Source organism: Solea senegalensis, linkage group LG20, assembly GCF_019176455.1.
Source record: "Solea senegalensis isolate Sse05_10M linkage group LG20, IFAPA_SoseM_1, whole genome shotgun sequence".
Classification (NCBI taxonomy): domain Eukaryota; kingdom Metazoa; phylum Chordata; class Actinopteri; order Pleuronectiformes; family Soleidae; genus Solea; species Solea senegalensis.
In genome coordinates, this window is record NC_058039.1 from 225746 (window position 1) to 245344 (window position 19599).

Below are 19599 nucleotides of genomic sequence, written 5' to 3' on the forward strand. Positions count from 1 at the left end.
AACAGTTAACTGCCTTATATAAAGGTATATCATATAACATTTCTGTTGAATCTGTCAGCCAAGTTTCTGACAGGGCGATAATAGAAAATTCATGATTGAGAGAAGATAAATAATTAGTAAAGTCATCATAATTTTTTGGAAGCCTACGAGCATTCAAATGACAAGTAGAAAAAGATGAATTAGAGAAACCCTCATGTAAATTTTTAAATTGTTGAACATTATAATATTCACAAATGGTAGACAAATTGCTGGTAAATTTAAGAAAATTTGAGTCTGGATCAGCAGAGTCAGTATAACCATCAGTTCCGTTTAACTCAAAAGGGTTGAAAACATGCTCAGCACAAAAGTCCTTTAAGTCAACATCAGTTAAAAACTCATTCATAATATGACAAAAGAGAAAAGAAAAAAAAAAACAAGTAGCACTTTAAGCTGCTAGGTTATGAACCAATTTGTCTATAGAAGACTCATGCATAAGCATTACCTAGATGTTGATTTACTTGTGGTGGGCTTGGATGAGGGAGCGTGAACAATCAGCTGGTCATACTTTAGATAAGCAATGTTACCTTTCATTCGTTCCTCCTTAAGCCTTGGCATTAACTCCTTCCTTTTGGAGCGCACCCTCTCAGAGAAGCCCTCATTAATAAAGAACTTTGTGCCCTTCAGACACTTGGCCCCTTTAATAATTTCTTCTTTGTCCTTGAATCGAAGGAGTTTGACAGTCATGGTCCTGGGTCTGCCATCTAGTTGGAAGGTGCCATTTCGGTGCGCTCTTTCCACTTCAATTAGTTTCGGATCCATCTTAAAGTGATCAGCAAGGAATTTCTTGGCTTTAACTTCAGTGTCATGCCAGGTTTCAGATTTCTCATCTTTGATGCCATCGATGAGGATGTTATTCCTCCTTGTCTGGTTTTCAATGTAATCCATTTTGGAAGTGAGGGCTTCTAAAGATTTTTGAAATTCATCAAAGTTTAAATTGATCGATTTAGAAGCGCTCAGATTGGCTGTGTGAGCACTCTTTAGGTCCTCCACTTCTGACTGAGAGTACTCCATACTGTGTTTGTATTCCAAGACATCTTTTACAAGATCATCTATTCGTTTGTTGGTTGAATCCATGACAACCGTGAGAAAGGTTTTAAAGTTCTTTTCCTGGAGATCCAGCATATCCTTGTAAAAGAGCTTTTGCTGGTCGAGTAGCTCCCTTAAAGTGCACATAGAGACATAGTCATTATCCATACTAGTTTTAGGCTCCTCATTTCTTTCCCCTTTTGGCTTTTCACGAGGCATGACTGAAGAGAAAGGTGGCTAAGAGCCACTGGGCCTGGTGGTGGCTAGCTGGCTAGCTGCTGCTGGTGGTGGCTAGAAGCCACTGGGCCTGGTGGTGGCTAGCTGGCTAGCTGCTGCTGGTGGTGGCTAGGAGCCACTGGGCCTGGTGGTGGCTAGCTGCTGCTGCTGTTTATGGGGCTCACCCAACTTTGGAACTCAATCCTTCAGATATCTCCACTTTTAAAAACCATCCACCATATATGAAGCTATGGAAGGAAGTATTTCCAATAGAACAACATATGGCTCTCAAAATGTTCAAAAAATTCTTGTTAGAAATCAAAAAATTACAGCTTTCTTTCACAAACAAACTGGAGTGTCTTTTCTCCAGCTCTGTCAATGTGACCTTAGCTCTTCTCTGACCTCAGCTCTTCTCTGACCTCAGCGCTTCAGTGACCTTAGCTCTTCTCTGACCTCAGCTCTTCAGTGACCGCAGCTCTTCTCTGACCTCAGCTCTTCAGTGACCTCTCCTCTAGCCTCTTCTCTGACCTCAGCTCTTCAGTGACCGCGCCTCCTCTCAGCTCTCTCTGACCTCAGCTCTTCAAGTGACCTCAGCTCTTCTTCAGCTCTTCTCACTCTCTGACCTCAGCTCTTCTCTGGCCTCAGCTCTTCAGAGCTCTTCTCTGACCTCAGCTCTGACCTAGCTCTCTCTGACCCTCAGCTCTTCAGCCTCAGCTCTTCAGTGACCTCAGCTCTTCTCTGACCTCAGCTCTTCCTGACCTCCAGCTCTCTCCCCTCAGCTCTTCTCAGACCTCAGCTCTTCAGTGACCACTCTCTTCATGACCTCAGCTCTTCTGACCCTCAGCCTCGCGGCTCTTCTCGACCTCAGCTCTTCATTGACCTCTGACCTCAGCTCTTCAGTGACTCACCTCAGCTCTTCAGTGACCTCAGCTGACCTCAGCTCTTCATTGACCTGCTCTCTCCTCAGCTCTTCCAGTGACTCTCAGCTCTCTGACCTCAGCTCTTCAGTGACCTCAGCTCTTCTTGATAGCAGCTCTTCAGCTCTTCATTGACCTCAGCTCTTCTCTGACCTCAGCTCTTCAGTGACCAGCTCTTCTCTGATTGACCTCAGCTCTCTCCTCTCAGCTCTTCATTGACCTCTAGCTCTTCCTCTGACCTCAGCTCTTCAGTGACCTCAGCTCTTCTCTGACCTCAGCTCTTCTCTGACCTCAGTTTATGTCACAGCTGTTGAACCTCCAGTCGTTTGATTGTGACGCTGCTGAATCGTGTGATTGAGGATTGGATTTGCAGCCGTTGATAATCGCTCTCACAGTCAATGACATTTTAAGCTTGTTAAGACGCAGCTGTTGAAAAGACGTGGCGTTAAACTGAGGACAGAGTCTTCATCTCACACTCAACCATGGCAGTGATTTTACACTGTAAAACATTCATGAGTCAGTAAATCTACGACATCTTTGTCACATGATCACGTCTTTATCTCACTGTTAAACTGAGGTTTGTAAACCACTCACTCTCACACACTGAAGCACATCAAGAAAATCAGTATTTTTAACATTACAGCACACAGGAGACTTCACTCAGTGACATAAAGTGACCACATGAGGCAGCAGAGGACCAGCAGCTCCAGCTAAAATCACTGAACTTTCCCTTTAAATAAATACATAAATGCACTTTAACACGACAACGCTGATGTGAATCACAAGTTTCTGTTTAGCATCAACATCCTTTCATCTCAGCAGCAGAACAGACACAGACCTTTGTGTTTAAGAGCTGAAAACGTTCACAGGAGCGACAAGAACTGGAGGTCACGGGTTCAAGTTTCCTTTCAGTGCTTTAATTTACAAAGAGATGTGGGAGTGTGTGAGCAGCGTTAGCTCAAACGCTAACACCAGTTACTCCTGCTTCTGACGATCAAACAGCCAGGGAGCGAGCACGACAGGTCAAAGGTGAAGGGTCGAGACCAGAGCATCTGAGACAGACTTTTATTTTGAAAATCCCTGTGTTTCCACTGCAGGAGCCAAAAAACTGTGAGCGAGAGTGTGTGTGTGTGTGTGTGTGTGTGTGTGTGTGTGTGTGTGTGTGTGTGTGTGTGTGACAGTTTCGAATCTCTCAGAGAATCTGAGGATGAGACGAGTGGAGCTGCGGCGCCACTGTACGTGTCACAGACAACACACACACACACACGCACACACACGCACACACACACACACAATCTTAAATGCCCAATGAGCACCTAGTCTTGTCCAGAGGGGGCGGGACTACAGAAAAAAAAATCAATTGTTCAGTCGGATTCAGTTCAGATTTCACAATAAGGTATTCTTGGTGATATTTGACTGAATTTCAAAGTAAAGGTTATGCAAGCCCCTCCCCCTCCCTGATGCCCCTCCTCCTTCCAAACACCTGTTTCTTACTGTCCAAAAAAAAAGTTGTCATATTGATGACAGAGAGTAAATGTTTGGGGTGTGAGCGTCAGGAGGCTTTAAGCCACTCCCACATTTACATCTGTGACAAACAGCTGAGAAACGACACTTTTTAAAAGTATTAACATGGGAGTGAATGAGAGGTTTGAGCAGAACTAAGAAAAACTACAAGTCATATGAACATGAAAGCAAAAATTGACGCAATTAAAATGGGTTTGTGTTAATGCCGTTAATTACGTGTTTAACTAACAGCACTAATATATATATACACACGTGTATATATATCTATAAAGATATATATACACACGTGTATATATATCTATAAAGATATATATACACATACATGTATATATATATACAGTGAAAATATTATATATATATTATATATGTATATCATATTATATATATAATATTATATATATAAATATTAATATTATATATATATTCTGTATATATAATATACAGAAAGTATTCAGACCCCTTTAAATGTTTCACTCTTTGTTTCATTGCAGCCATTTTCTAAAATCAAAAAAGTTATGTTATGTTATGTTATTTCTCATGAATGTTCACTCAGCACCACATCTTGATGGAAAGAAAACAGAAAAAGTGAAATATCACATGGTCATAAGTATTCAGAGCCTTTGCTCAGTATTGAGTAGAAGCTCCTTCTGAGCTAGTACAGCCATGAGTCTTCTTGAGAATGATGCAACAAGTGTTCCACACCTGGATTTGAGGATCTTCTGCCATTCTTCCTTGCAGATCTTCTCCAGTTCTGTCAGGTTGGATGGTGAACGTTGGTGGACAGACATGTTCAAGGTCTCTCCAGAGATGCTCTATTGGTTTAGGTCAGGGCTCTGGTTGGGCCAGTCAAGAATGGTCACAGAGTTGTTCTGAAGCCACGCCTTCGTTATTTTAGCTGTGTGCTTAGGGTCATTGTCTTGTTGGAAGGTGAACCTTCGGCCCAGTCTGAGGTCCTGAGCACTCTGGAAGAGGTTTTCTTCCAGGATATCTCCAGGTACTTGGCCGCATTCATCTTTCCTTCAATTGTAACCAGTCGTCCTGTCCCTGCAGCTGAAACACACCCCCATAGCATGATGCTGCCACCACCATGTTTCACTGTTGGGATTGTATTGTGCAGGTGATGAGCAGTGCCTGGTTTTCTCCACACATACCACTTAGTTCAATCTTGGTCTCATCAGACCAGAGAATCTTATTTCTCATAGTCTGGGAGTCCTTCATGTGTTTGTTGGCAAACTCTCTGCAGGCTTTCATATGTCTTGCACTGAGGAGAGGCTTCTGTGGGGCCACTCTGCCATAAAGCCCCGACTGGTGGAGGTCTGCAGTGATAGTGGACTTTGTGGAACTTTCTCCCATCTCACTACTGCATCACAGTGATCTTTGGGTTCTTCTTCACCTCTCTCACCAAGGCTCTTCTCCCACGATTGCTCAGTTTAGCTGGACGGCCAGGTCTAGGAAGAGTTCTGGTCGTCCCAAACGTCTTCCATTTAAGGATTATGGAGGCCACTGTGCTCTTAGGAACCTTGAGTGCTGCAGAAATTCTTTTGTAACCTTGGCCACAATTCTGTCTCTGAGCTCCTTGTGCAGTTCCTTCGACCTGATGATTGTCATTTGCTCTGACATGCACTGTGAGCTGGAAGGTCTTATATGATATGTATATATATATATGTATATATATATATACATATTATATAGACAGGTGTGTGCCTTTCCTAATCAAGTCCAATCAGTTTAATTAAACTCCAATGAAGGAGCAGAACCATCTCAAGGACAATCAGAAGAAATGGACAGCATGTGAGTTAAATATGAGTGTCACAGCAAAGGCTCTGAATACTTCTGACCATGTGATGTTTCAGGGTGCTGAGTGAACATTCATGAGAAATAACATGAACTTTTTTGATTTTAGCAAATGGCTGCAATGAAACAAAGAGTGAAACATTTAAAGGGGTCTGAATACTTTCTGTACCCACTGTGTATATACATACATATACATGAATATATACACATACATGTACATATATATATATATTCACGTGTATATATATCTATATAGATATATATACATACATATATATACATGTGTGTATATATAGATAGATATATAATAATCCTCATGTGTGTTTGTTAGACTGATGCAGTCGCAGCTTCTAAAGATGATGATGATGATGATGAACAGAGGGAGGAGGGAGGGATATAGGAAGAGAGAGATGATGGAGTGAAGAGAGGAGAGCTGTCCTCACAATGACCCCCTCCTCTCTCTTACACACACACACTCTCTCTCTCTCCTCACTCACTCTGCCTAATCTACTGAAAAAAAAGAAAAGAGAAGAAGATACACTGTTAAAAAACGGTTGGATTAACATCAGAATTCCTCCACACGACGAAAATGATGTTTATTTACATTAACGTTCACATAATGATGTAAACATAAAAAAGACAACTTTCCACTCACCGGTTTTTAATAAAACTAGAAAAAAAACAGAACAAACAAAATGGCTGCCTGTCCAAAAAAAATACTGCAAAAACATCGGCAAACATGATAAAAACCATGTAAACTTTCCTCAGTTTTCCCACACGTGTCGCAGCAGTAGGGGGCGCTGTCACAGCACCGTCAGTGTCTCTCTGTCTTTATCAGAAACACATTACAGCTGAGAGAGAGTTCAGGTTTAGCTGCACGCACACACACACACACACACACACACACACAGTAGAAGTAGGTCAGTAGTGAAAGGGTTCTCAGTTGTCCTCACGCGGCCTCTGCTCGGCCTGTTTCACCACGTGTCGACTGTTTCTCCTCCTCCTCTGTCTCCCTCCCCTCCCCTCTCTCCCTCTCTCTGTTTTCGGCGGTCGGCTGGTGTTTTCTCACCGGCCTCTGCCAGACCGTCTGTGGCGTGTAACCGGTGTTTTCGAGGGAGAACCGACGCCACAAAATGGGGCCGAGCACATTTGAGTGTGCGAAAGAACGTGACGCGACCATTTCACTCCACCCAACACACACGCACACGCACACACACACAGAAAAAGAAGTGATTTAGAGGAAAAAAACAAATCCTGTTTGTTTTCTGTGAACTTCCAGGAAAAAAACGTCCAAATCCCAGATCAGGGAGAAACGACCGGATTATCTAACATGATTTACAGAGGAGGCTGTGTGTGAGCTCACACTGCCACCTGCTGGACACTCACACACATACAGATTTGATTTGAACAAATTTTAAATTTGTAATTATTGTTGCAATTTATTTTGGGTTTTTTGGGTTGGTTTTTTTTTTTTAAATCAATGCTTAAAGAAAATCTATAAATTGTTTTATAAAGTTTGTTTTCATACTTTAAATTGTACATTTTTATTTTCATTATTATATTCTACATTATAAATTCTGTATATGTTGTATAGATATTTTATATTGGGTTAGGGTTAGATTAGAATTTAGAAATATATATATAAAATCTTAGATTTCTCATTGTTTATTTGTTATTCTACATTTTTTTAGTATATTTTAAAATATTATAAACGCTTCAAGAAATAGTCTTTAATAAAGTCTACATTAGTATTCATACCTGTGAAAGGGTTCATATACATGTTTATTTAATTAAAGATTCTATTACACGTTATCTGTGTTAATATCATTTTAGTATATTAGTAGTATATATATATATTAGTATATATTATACATCATATTTAATGCACTTTTCTTTTCTCACACTTAAGATTCTCGTTCATGTAAAAATGAGTCAGCAGTTGTTTTTTTCACTTTTTATTTCTTTTCATTACAGACAAAAAGAAAAGAAAAAAATCCATGATATCATGAATGAAGTCCAGATATAATAATAAATAAATTAACTCGTTTATTAAAGCAAACATACAGAAAACATCTAAGCAGACGGCTCCACCTGCTGGTCGTTCTGTGACGCTTCACAAACACAGGAAGAGAAAAAATGCTAAATAAAAGCTTATTTCTTTATTTTTATTTTCCTCACACGTATGAAAAAGATTAAAAAGTTCCCGTTTTTTGTCCCTAAAATATCGTGTGATGAAAAAAAACCTGAAGATTGTTGAGTTTTCACCCGTATTCATAAACGACGCGTGTTTTTGTTTTCTCTGTAAAATGATTCTCTGACACTTTGGCGACGACATAAAGAAACATTATTATCATCATTATTATTATTCTTATCATCACTGTGTTATTTTCATGCATACAGTATTAAATGACATGTAAATGACTCACTGAGGTAAAGTTTTCTGTTTCCTGAAGAAAAGCAAACATGCTTTTGTTTTCTAACTTTTTTTTATAGTTTTTTATTTTTTATCACTTATGAGTGTGAGGAACTACAGAAGGTTATTAGTGCCAAATGATGAAAAAAAGAAAGAAAGAAAATGGCATGAATTCTGAGAAAAAATTCAGAATTCCGAATTTTCCACATAATTCTGGATTTTTTGCCCCCTCAGAATTCCGACTTTAATCTCAGAATTCCATGTTATTTCCCCTCAGAATTCCGTCTTTCTGATTTTAATCTCAGAATTCCAACATTCTCAGAATTAATCTTAGACTTCTGACTTTAATCTTCAAATTCCGAGTTCAGTCTTAGAAATCCAGTTTTAATCTCAGAATTCATAGCATTTTATTTTTTTTACTTTCTTCTTTCTTCTGCTTTTACATGTGGCACTAATTTTCTTCCGTAGAAGACAAACTGTGTGGGCTTAAAAACATTTGAAGAAATTATGAAAAAATCCACCCCAAAAACATTTTTTTCAATTTTTTGTGAACTCGACAGTGAATAAAGAAAAATGGCCGATGTGGCGACTCTGGATCGGCCCCTTGTGGCTGGTTGCAGGATGACAACATAAGCCCCGCCCACTCCACATCAGCGGGACAAGTTTCTGATCACAGCTGAGACGACATGATTGACAACACTGACGCCTGATTGGTTGAGCAGGTGCGTGGGCGTGTTGTAAGGTCCCGCCCCCACCCACACATAGAAGTTTGTCGTGTCCTACGTAGCATGTTTTTGTAACATTACATTTTTGTAACTTTTTTTTTTCCCGTAACATAAATGTGTGTTTTTGTTTTTCCTGACATTCGTAACATTGATTCTTCAGTTTCCTCGGTTTACGTAGGATTTCAGAAAATATGCAAAATACAATCTAATAAAGTGCGAAGTAAAATATGCTGAAATATAAAGCACATGAAAGCATATTTGTACGATCACAATAATCTCATAAATCCCGAGCTGTAAAGATAAAAGTTTTTGTACGTAAGATTTATGTAAACATAATAATCGTATCGTAGCAAAATCACGGTTTCTGTGTTATTATCAAATAAAAAAACTTGTTGTTTTTTACCAGGGAGGGGTGGAGCCTAGTCAACCTTAACCTTAGGGGTGGGGGTCGCCAGAGATGTCACAGCGCGATATCATGCTGTTTGCAAAAAGTAGTACTTACAAAGTTGTGTATTGTGATAAACTCTCACAACAGCTCTAATGAACTGAAACATTCATGTTTCAGATTTTTATCATGTAAAAAATATTCATACTTCTCAAAAGCAATACAATAACACGCAGAATACGGCGATATTTCACTGTATCGATCCCCCCCCACACACACACACATACACACACAATCATACAGTCAATCACAGAATAGCCCCGCCCCTAAAGCACCCATTTGACCCCACTGGCGCATTTCCACCAGCTCTACTTGCCTCGCCTTACCACGGCATGGTTTAAGTAGCGTTTCCACTAGCCTAGTACCTGGTAGCAGGTACTGTTTTTAGTACCTGCTATCAGGTACTAAAAACAGTACCTGCTCTGGCGAGGTTCCAAGCATGCTTAAGCAGGTACTATGCGATGATTGGTCAGACTGCCGGCCGCTGACTGGCCAGAGTCCCGTCACAGGAAGAGACATCCCACACAGAAATCAAGCCGAACAGCACCGAACTGTAGATCACTTAAAACTACTTAACAATCCTCCAACAACTACCAGGGAAACAGGAGTCTTTTAAAGTGGAGTAGTGTATTTAGTGACAGCGCCGCTGATCGTGAGCCACAGACCGCTGTAGTCTGTGGAGTAGGAGGCTGTACCCCGGAGACGTGTGGACAGAAATCAAGCCGAACAGCGCCGAACTGTAGATCACTTAAAACTACTTAACAATCCTAACAACGTGGGTTAATCTCCAACATCTACAGAAGTGTGGTGTATTATTATTTTATTTTTAAAGGTGGTATTTTATTGTTTTTTTAAGGTGGATTTTTCTTTTATTTGTGCTGTTTTGCTGTCATGTGTCTGCTGAGTGGAAATAAAAACCCTGAAGTTAAACCGTTGAAAGTGAATGGACCCAAACTCCTGCAAACATGGATTGTTCAGTGGACTCAGTTTCCATCGTGGTATGCATGTCGATCGGACTTTAAAAAAAAAAAAAAAAAACAGAATAATGTTGACGCACATTTTTAGAAACAAAATGGCACGACTTCAGTTTGTTGTTTTCATTAAAAAAGTGGCTTTAAAAACCTTTTCTTTGAGTAAAAGTTGAGCTTGGGCAGAAAAGCATCTCGATAGTTCCTCTTTTATTCTGAAAAAACGTGCGAGGTCTCACCTCTTAGAAATGTCTTGGATTTTTTTCCTTCTTTATACAAATTTCACCTTAATACATAAGAAAAGGCCAATAATGCGAGCCCGGCCCCCCTGCCCCACCCCCCCCCACCGCTGGGTCGGCACGTTGTTTGTACAAGAGCAGAGCCAGAACTTACTCTGAATGTGGACTTGGTCCCAGAAACAAACTCAGTCCTGACGCTTTGTCCTTCTCAGCTGTAAAGTTCACCGGGTCGCCGTCACGTTCCCCGTCTGAGGTTTCACAAAATCCATGTTTGGGTCCCGACCCGGCAGCTGAGAACATGGACGAACAAACTCACCGCCGTCTGCGCCGGGTCCACAGTGGGGGAGGTGATGCTGATTCTGTGGAGACGGAGAGATTTGTCTTTCATTTTCAGAGATGGTTCAGGTTTTTTGTGGTTGTTTGAGGTGCTGACTGTGCTGTGAGCGCCCCCTGCTGCTGAGAACCAGACTGAGACCGAAAAACTCACTCTCAGTGAAAACAAAACCACTTAAAAGGCTCCCACACCAAAGTCCAGAGAGAAAATCAGTGATTTTAGCTGCGGGGACACAGGAGCTGCTGCCTCCTGTGGTCACTTTGTGTCACTGAGGAAAACCTGAACATAGGATTTCAAACAGCAAACTCCTAAAATCAGACATTAGAACTTTTAATCTTTTAATGCAGATTGAGCTGGTGGTCAGGTTTGACGACACATCAGAAAACAGAAGATTTTCTCTACGTTTCCGTGTGTACGATAAACAACATCTCGTGTGTACGGACTCACCTGCTTATGTCTGTGACTGGCTGATTCCTTCACCTTCCTCCCCCTGGGGCTCCTCCTCCCTCTGGGGCTCCTCCTCTTCCTTTTTGCAGTCATCATCTGAAGCCTCGTCTCCTTGTTCCTTCACCTCCATCTCTCCATCACTGTCCTGTTCTGCCGCCTCCTCTTCTTCTTCTTCTTCTTCCTCTTCATCCTCCTCCTCCTCCTCCACCGCCTCCTCCTCTTCTTCTTCCTCCTCCTCCTCGTTCTCCGCCCCGTCCTCCACCTCGGCCTCCTCGTCGCTGAACGGCCCCTTGCCCTCCTCGGCCCTCCTGGCGGTGGAGGAGAACCACTCCCTCACCTGCTCGTAGCTCATGCTGGACTTCATCACCAGGTCGTCGAGGTCCTTCTCGCTCAGGACGCCGTGTTTGAGGTAGTAATCCTTCAGGAAGGATTTACCGGACTTCACCTGCGACAGAACACACGTCAGCGAAAGTGTAAGAAAGCTCACGTCAGTATGTAAATGACCACAGACCTTGATGGCGGTGGCGCCGCCCTTTGGAGATCTTTTGCAGGAGTGTGGCCGCCGCGTCCTTCTGGACCAGCCCCGGTTACGCTTCCTTGACTTCCTCTGAATCTTGGCTCCACCGTTCAGCGCCTCGTCCCCCTACAGGTCAGATATGATAAGAGAGCAGCAGTTAGAATAAACTTCCCACAATGCTTTGCTGTGCTCTGTGCGTGATTCAGAGGTGTTGAGCTACCTTCCCGCTCTGGTAGAGGTAGTACCACTTCAGGTTGCTGTTCTTGCAGGCGTAGCGCGTGTCCCCGAACCAGTTAACGATGTACGACCTCTGCAGGCCGCTGTCTTCCGCCATCTGATCGTACTCCTCGGCCGTCGGCCACTGCGAGCGGACAAAGGCTTTCTTCAGGATGTGGAGCTGCTCCGGGGACTTCTTTGTGGCCTTCCTGCTGGCAGGGGGCGACCTCTGCCTCTCGCGAGCTGAGGATGACGGCGTGGCGGCTGGTTTCACTTTCTCTGCATCGACGTCTTTTGTTGAAGGCATTTTCCGCCTCTCGGTGAACCAAGCGTCAACCTCTCGCCTCGTCAGCTTCGTCTCAGCTCGCAGTCGGCTCAGCTCCTCGTCCGAGGGCGTGTCTGACTTCTGGTAGCTAGCCTCCAGGACGAACAACTGCTCCGGCGTCTTTTCCTTGAACTTCTGTGGTGTGAAGTCGGGGAAGGCGTGGCGGAATTTGACCCGGGTGTTACCGGATCGGCCATGTATAGTGCCGGGCGCTGGCAGAATGGAGAGGAGTCGCCATGCCGCTACTGGAGTCGGCGACGCATGGTGGCCACGTTGTCGCTGCTGTTGATAAGGCTCCCACCGCTGTTCCGTCCCACTCTGCCGCCACCCGACGATGGCGCCCTGCTGGGCGACAACTCGCTCAGCAGCACGGCATGATGGTCCTTGGCGTTCCTCTGGTTGTAGCGCGTGTCGCTGAACCACTTCTTATGGCCTGCCGGAGAGTCCACAGTGACTTGGCATGAGTCGCAGAAATCTCCTACCAGTGGTTAACTGTCGCCGCCTTTAGTTGACTTGAAGCCGGGCCAGCTGCTCCTTGATGCCGCTTCATCCGTCGACCCAACTGAGCCAGCCAACCGAGGAACCCACATCTCGCCGCTTGACTGGCTGGTTCGGGCGGCTTTGGGCTGGTTGCCATGGACGCCCGCGACCGCCAGTGTGATGGGAGAGGCGACCGGCATGGTGCCGCCGTTACCCGCTACCTGAGTGAGGACAAGCCCCGGTTGTCCAACGATCTGACACGTCTGGAAGATGGACTGCAGGCCATTGGTGGCAAGGTTGGTGGGGATGACGGTGATGGTCTGAGGGACGGACTGCACCGTGCCATTGAACTTCTTCCTCCGCGCCTCCTCCACCTGCAGAAGAGCAACATGCGAGAAACACACGATAAACACAAAAGAAACAGCTGCTGTGTGGTGACTTTGTGACACTGAGGTCAATCTGAACAAACACTGAAGTCGCAAAATGAGACATTAGAACTTAGTGATGGAGGCAGCAGTGCATCAACAACTCTTGTGTGTGTGATGTTAAAATCACTGATTTTCTCTATGAGGTTTGGTGTGTGTGGGTTTCCTGTTGTCTGTCTGTCTGTCTGTCTGTCTGTCTCACAGTGCGATAAAGACATTTCCCTCAGATAAAAGTTGTGTGAAGGCCTGAACAGTTTCTTGCGTGTGTGTGAAGCACTGACCTCCTCTGGTGTCCAGCTGACTCCATGTTTGAGCCTCTGAGCAGAAAACCACACCTTAATCTGCTCCTCGCTGAACTTGGTCTGAGACGCATAACCTGCGGATCTCTGACAATCGACGGTATCGAAACTCCGTCAAGAAGACTAAAACACACAATCACATTTGAATGAACTGTGAGCCGTGAGGATAAGAAACTAGAGGCTCCGCCCCCACAGTGACATCAGGTAGTGATGAGACAAGATCTGTTCTTATTTTAGACATCGTTATTACAGGTGTGTGTGTCACCTGTTGTAGGCACTCAGCAGCAGGACGTTGTTGTCCATGGTGCTGTTGTAGGTGGGGATGCTGCTGATGGGGATGAGCAGCTGCGTCTGTGTGCCGCTCTGCTGCTGCTGCTGCTGCTGCAGCGCCGACAGAACCTGAGCCAGCGTTCCTGGAGGCAGCACGCCGCCCGAGCCACCTTTGATCTGCAGCAGGTTGGAGCTGTTGACCACGATGCTCTGTGGCACGGCCTGGACCTGCAGCGGCGCCGACACCGGGATGAGACGGGGAGCGGTGGCGGCGGTGGTGACAGCGATTGCTGTCATGGGCGCCGGGGAGAGAACGGGCGGCTCCTTGTCGTCGTCATCGTCTTCCTCCTCCGCCTCCTCTACCTCGTTGTCGCTCTCCACTTTAATGATGTCGTCATCGGCCATCTTGTGCGGCGCTGCGGTGAACTTCTTGGTCTCCAGTCGTCCCCTGATCCTCATGATGGGCGTCTTACTGAGGGCGATGCCTCTGCACGACATCTCCTCCGCCTCCTCGTCCTCCATTTTGACAAAGCTGCCGTCGAAGGTGAGGTCGTTGACCGTCTGCTGAAAGACGGTCTCGTTGTTCCGCTTCACCATCGTCCGCGTGAAGTTGTCCTCGCCGGGGTGCAGGTGGGCGTTGTGGGCGAGCAGAGTGTCATAACTGCAGGCAGAGAATTGTGGGTAAAAAAGAAACTTAATTAATCTCCGTCAGATTCAGTCTACAATATCTACGTCAACATGATCCCGTCTCTATCTCAGTCTTAGACTGACAGACTTTGTAAACCACTCACTCTCCCACACCAAACCCCAAAGAGAAAACCAGTGATTTTCTCTATGGACTTTGTTGTGGGAGAGTGAGGAGTGGGGGCTCACAGCTCCTCATACGAACACACTTCAGAAAAGATATTTGCCTTCCATTAAAAGCCACATACTGAGAGCGCCCCCTACCTTTTTGTGTGATAGTCACACTCCATGCACACATAGGACGTGTTGATGACGACATCGGGATGCTCCGTGGACACGTGCATGGTGAACAGGTTCAGCTCCGTCGTCTGGAAGCTGCAATATTTACACTCGTATCCTCCCTCTGCTGTGTTCACTTCCAGGTGGAGGTCGGACACGTGTGTGACGTCACTGTCCTCTGATGGGATGAGTGGCTCTGCAGAGACACTGTTACTGTCCTCGGCCTCCGCCATCTCGTCTGTGACATCCTCCATCTCCTGGTCTGAATCGACGGCCTCTCGTGGGGGAACCATGCAGGGCGTGGTGGACTTCCTCCTGCTCGCCATCTTGTGGTCACGTTGAGCTGCTGCGCGTGAGAATCTACAGTGTCTCAGTTCAAATCTGCAACTGTGGCGCCATGAAGAATGATGTCATCTGTCAAAATGAGTCAGCAGTTTCCTTAATCCTGACAAGGACAACAAGACTTTAAAACATGTTTACATTTGATTCACTTTGAGACAAACTACAGAGAGAATCTAATACAAAGAGACAAACTACAGAGAGATAATGAACTACAGAGAGAATCTAATACAGAGACAAACTACAGAGACAAACAACTACAGAGAGAATCTAATACAAAGAGACAAACAACTACAGAGAGAATCTAATAATAAAGGCATACAGAGACAACAACTATAGAGAGAATCTAATACAAAGAGACAAAGTACACAGAGACAAACAACTACAGAGAGAATCTAATACAAAGAGACAAAGTACACAGAGACAAACAACTTGAGAGAATTCAATACAAAAGAGACAAAGTACACAGAGACAAACAACTACAGAGAGAATCTAATACAAAGAGACAAACTAAAGAGACAAACAACTACAGAGAGAATCTAATACAAAGAGAGACAAAAACTACAGAGAGACAAAACAACAACTACAGAGAGAATCTAATACACAGAGACAAAACTACAGAGAGAATCTAATACACAGAGACAAACAACTACAGATAGACAACCAACTACGGAGAGAAACTACAACGATAAACAACTACAGAGAGATAAATAACTACAGAGACAAACTACTACAGAGAGACAAACAACCCATATGAGACAAACTAGAGACAAACAACCAAGGGTAGAGAAATCTAGAGACAAACAACCAAGCAGAGAGACAAATAACTACAGAGAAACCCAGGAGACAAATAACTACAGAGAGACAAACAACTACAGAGACAAACTACAGACACAAAAAACTACAGACACAAACTACAGAGAGACAAACAACCACAGAGACACTACAGAGACAAATAACCACAGAAAGACAAACTACTACAGAGACAAACACCTACAGAGATATCTAAAACAAAGAGACAAACTATAGAGAGAAACAACAGAACCAGAGAGACAAAACTGCAGAGAGAGAACTACAGAGACAAACAACTTTCAGAGAGAAACCACAGAGCAAACAACTACAGAAAGACAAACACCATAGAGAGAAACTAGAGAGTCAAACTACAGAGACAAACAACAGAGAGGCAGAGAACTCCAGAGAGACAAACAACTACAGAGACAACAACCAGAAAACTGCAGAGAAAACAACCAGAGAGATAGAGAACTCCAGAGAGACAAACAACCAGACAGAAACTAAGAGAGAACTAGACATCAACTAGACACAAACAAATATAGAGAGACAACCACAGAGAGAACCAGACAAACAACCAGACAACTACACACAAACAACTACAGAGAGACAAACAACCAGAGAGAAACTGAGACAAACAACTACAGACAAACAACTACACAGAGATAAACAATTACAGCAGGACAACAACTATAGTAGAGACAAACAACTACAGAGACAACTACAGAGAAACAAAATGCAGAGACAAACAACTACAGAAAGACAAACAACTGCAGAGATAATCTAATACAGCTATATTTGCAAACAACTATAGAGAAACAACTACAGAGACAAACTACAGAGACAAACAACTATAGAGAGAAACAACAGAGAGACAAACAACTACAGAGAGACAAACAATGAGAGAAACTACAGAGACAAACAACTACAGAGATAAACTACACAGACAAACAACTACAGAGAAAATCAACTACAGAGAGAAACTACAGAGACAAACAACCTACAGAGAGAAACTACAGAGACAAACAACAGAGAGGCAGAGAACTCCAGAGAGACAAACAACTGCAGACAAAAACAACTACAGAGAAAAACAACAACAGAGAGGTAGAGAACTCCAGAGAGACAAACAACTACAGACAGAAACTACAGAGAGACAAACAACTACAGAGAGAAACTACAGACACAAACAACTACAGACACAAACAACTACAGAGAAACAAACTACGGAGAGACAAACAACTACAGAAAGACAAACAACTACAGAAAGACAAACAACTACAGAGATAATCTAATACGAGACAAACTATAGAGAGAAACTAGAGAGACAAACAACTGCAGAGAGAAACTACAGAGACAAACAACTCCAGAGAGACAAACAACTACAGACAAAAACAAATACAGAGACAACCACAGAGAAAAACTACAGAGAGGTAGAGAACTCCAGAGAGACAAACAACTACAGAGAGAAACTACAGAGACAAACAACTACAGAGAGCCAAAGAATTATAGAGACAAACAACTATAGAGAGAACTCCAGAGAGACAAACAACTCCAGAGAGAAACTACAGAGACAAACAACTACAGAGAAAACCTAATACAAAGAGACAAACTAAAAAGAGAGAATCTAATACAAAGAGACAAACTACAGAGAGAACCTAATACAAAGAGACAAACTACCGAGAGAACCTAATACAAAGAGACAACCAACTACAATGAGACAAACAACTACAGAGACAACCAAGTACAAAGAGACAAATAACTACAGAGACAAATTACAAATAGACAAACTACTACAGAGTGAATCTGCAGAGAGACAAACAACAAACAGCTACAAAGATACAAACAGCTATGGAGAGACAAACAACTATGAAGAGACAACATGACGACAATGACACGAATAGAAAGACAACAGAGAGACAACCTATGACTACAAAGAGACACAATCACAAAAACCCTGTATGAAAGAAACAAGGGACATTAAACATGGGGGCTTTAACCTGTGTGAGCCCGGGGGCCCATGCTGTGTTTGATACGCTCATGACAGTTACAGGGCGCGCGCGTACACACACACGCGCGCACTGTCGTTAGCTAACAGCAGCTAGCTCAGTGTTAGCTGTGACTCTTTGTGTTAGTCAGTGTGTGTGTGTGCGTGTGCTTTTACCTCAAACCGACATCTTAGCTCGTTAGCCCGTTTGCTCGTTAGCCTATTAGCTCTTATTGGCGGTGTCCGTGCTGCACGTCTTCATGCGCAGTCTTCCGCCTTATTTTACCCGAACACACTGAGGAGCCCATCGGCTTCAGCGGCGCACTGAGCCGCTCTACCACCGGAAACACGCCGACTACCGGCCGTTAGCTCCGGTTTCCGCTGACACCGACACCGCTGGCATCGTTCGGTCCCTTTATTTGTTACTATAAGACGGAGTTCAGTTTAAAAAGGCACCGACAGTTCAACGAATCTGGAGATTTTTTTTCATCTTTTTTTTTTTCAACTTCATCCGGTCTGAGCGTTTCAATATAAAAGCCTCAACCGAAGTTTTCAAATACGGAAAGCAAACACAATAACAAACAACTCTAATAATAAATATTAAAATAAAACATTAAGTAAAACATTACACCACAAAAAACTACTGAGAACATGAATATCGAGGAATGTGTTTTAAAAATGATCTCTAACATTGATGTTCTTGACCTCAAGAAAGCACAAGTTCGTTTTAGTTGGTAGATCATTTGTTAACTGTGTTATTTTTTTGTTTTATTTTTCCAAACCCACATGACAATGTTAAATAAACGTGAGAAGGAAAATATGTCACCGGTTAACGGTTAAAAGCATCAATATAAAGACGTCAGTTTAACATGTTTGCTTGGTTGTTGTTTTTTTCCCAAATCAACGTCAGTGCGGACGGTTAGTGTGCGTCATTATGTCATCAACAGACGACAGGAGTGTTTCCATCTTGTACTCATTCAGAAAGTACATGGATATAAAGTAGATGCACGTCGTGTACTGTCACAGTAAAGTACATGGATGTAAAGTACGCGTACGTCGTGTACTGTCACAGTAAAGTACACGTACAATTCTTAAACTCCGCTTCATCAAGTAAAAGAAGACTGATTTAAATGAAATATTTTAAACATTTATTACATTTGCAGTGTAATAGACCCTTTCATTGTATACAAACATTCCAAGCCTAGCGAGAATGGGCATGCAGTTTGGGGTCAGAAAACAAAATAATTCTGAATATATTCTTTCGTTGACAATACAAATACCTAAATAAATGAGTACTAGCTGACAGCAATAGCCTGCCTGACCCAGCTTCCATAAAAGATTGATGGTATTAGATCAGGGGTGTCAAACATACGGCCCGGGGGCCAGAACTGGCCCACCAGAGGATCCAATCCGGCCCACAGGATGAATTTGTTAAAATTTCACACTACCATTACAATCTAAATCTCTTCCAGATACCTGTGACTAAATGTTTGTGCCTTTATAGAGCCAGTGTGATGTGTAAATAGTAAATTTAGGCACGATATTGTTGAAATTGCCCTTATATTTCTCAAGAAACTTCATGTTTTTTAAAAATATCCTTCATTAAATGTAAAACAAAGGAGTTCTTGTTGTTCATAGGTTATTATGCTATTATTTTACTATTTTTACGGGTCCGGCCCACTTGAGATCAAATTGTGCTGTATGTGGCCCCTGAACAAAAATGAGTTTAACACCCCTGTATTAGATAGCCCGTACACACGAGAAAGTCTATGTGCATAAGTCTTACAAGGAAGGTAGGAAGATAAGGTTTCGTACATATGTGCGTTGACGCACACATTTCTGTGAAATCCAGGCTTCTTCTCTTTTTAATGCTTGGAGCCACAGACCATGTTTATTTTTTTGAAA

The 19599-nt window shown here is 43.1% G+C and overlaps 1 pseudogene; it reads right to left on the reverse strand.

The window, feature by feature from the left end:
- Positions 1–9932: 9932 nt before the first annotated feature.
- On the reverse strand, positions 9933–18174 carry LOC122786953 (annotated as a pseudogene).
- Between the last annotated feature and the right edge of the window lie 1425 nt (positions 18175–19599).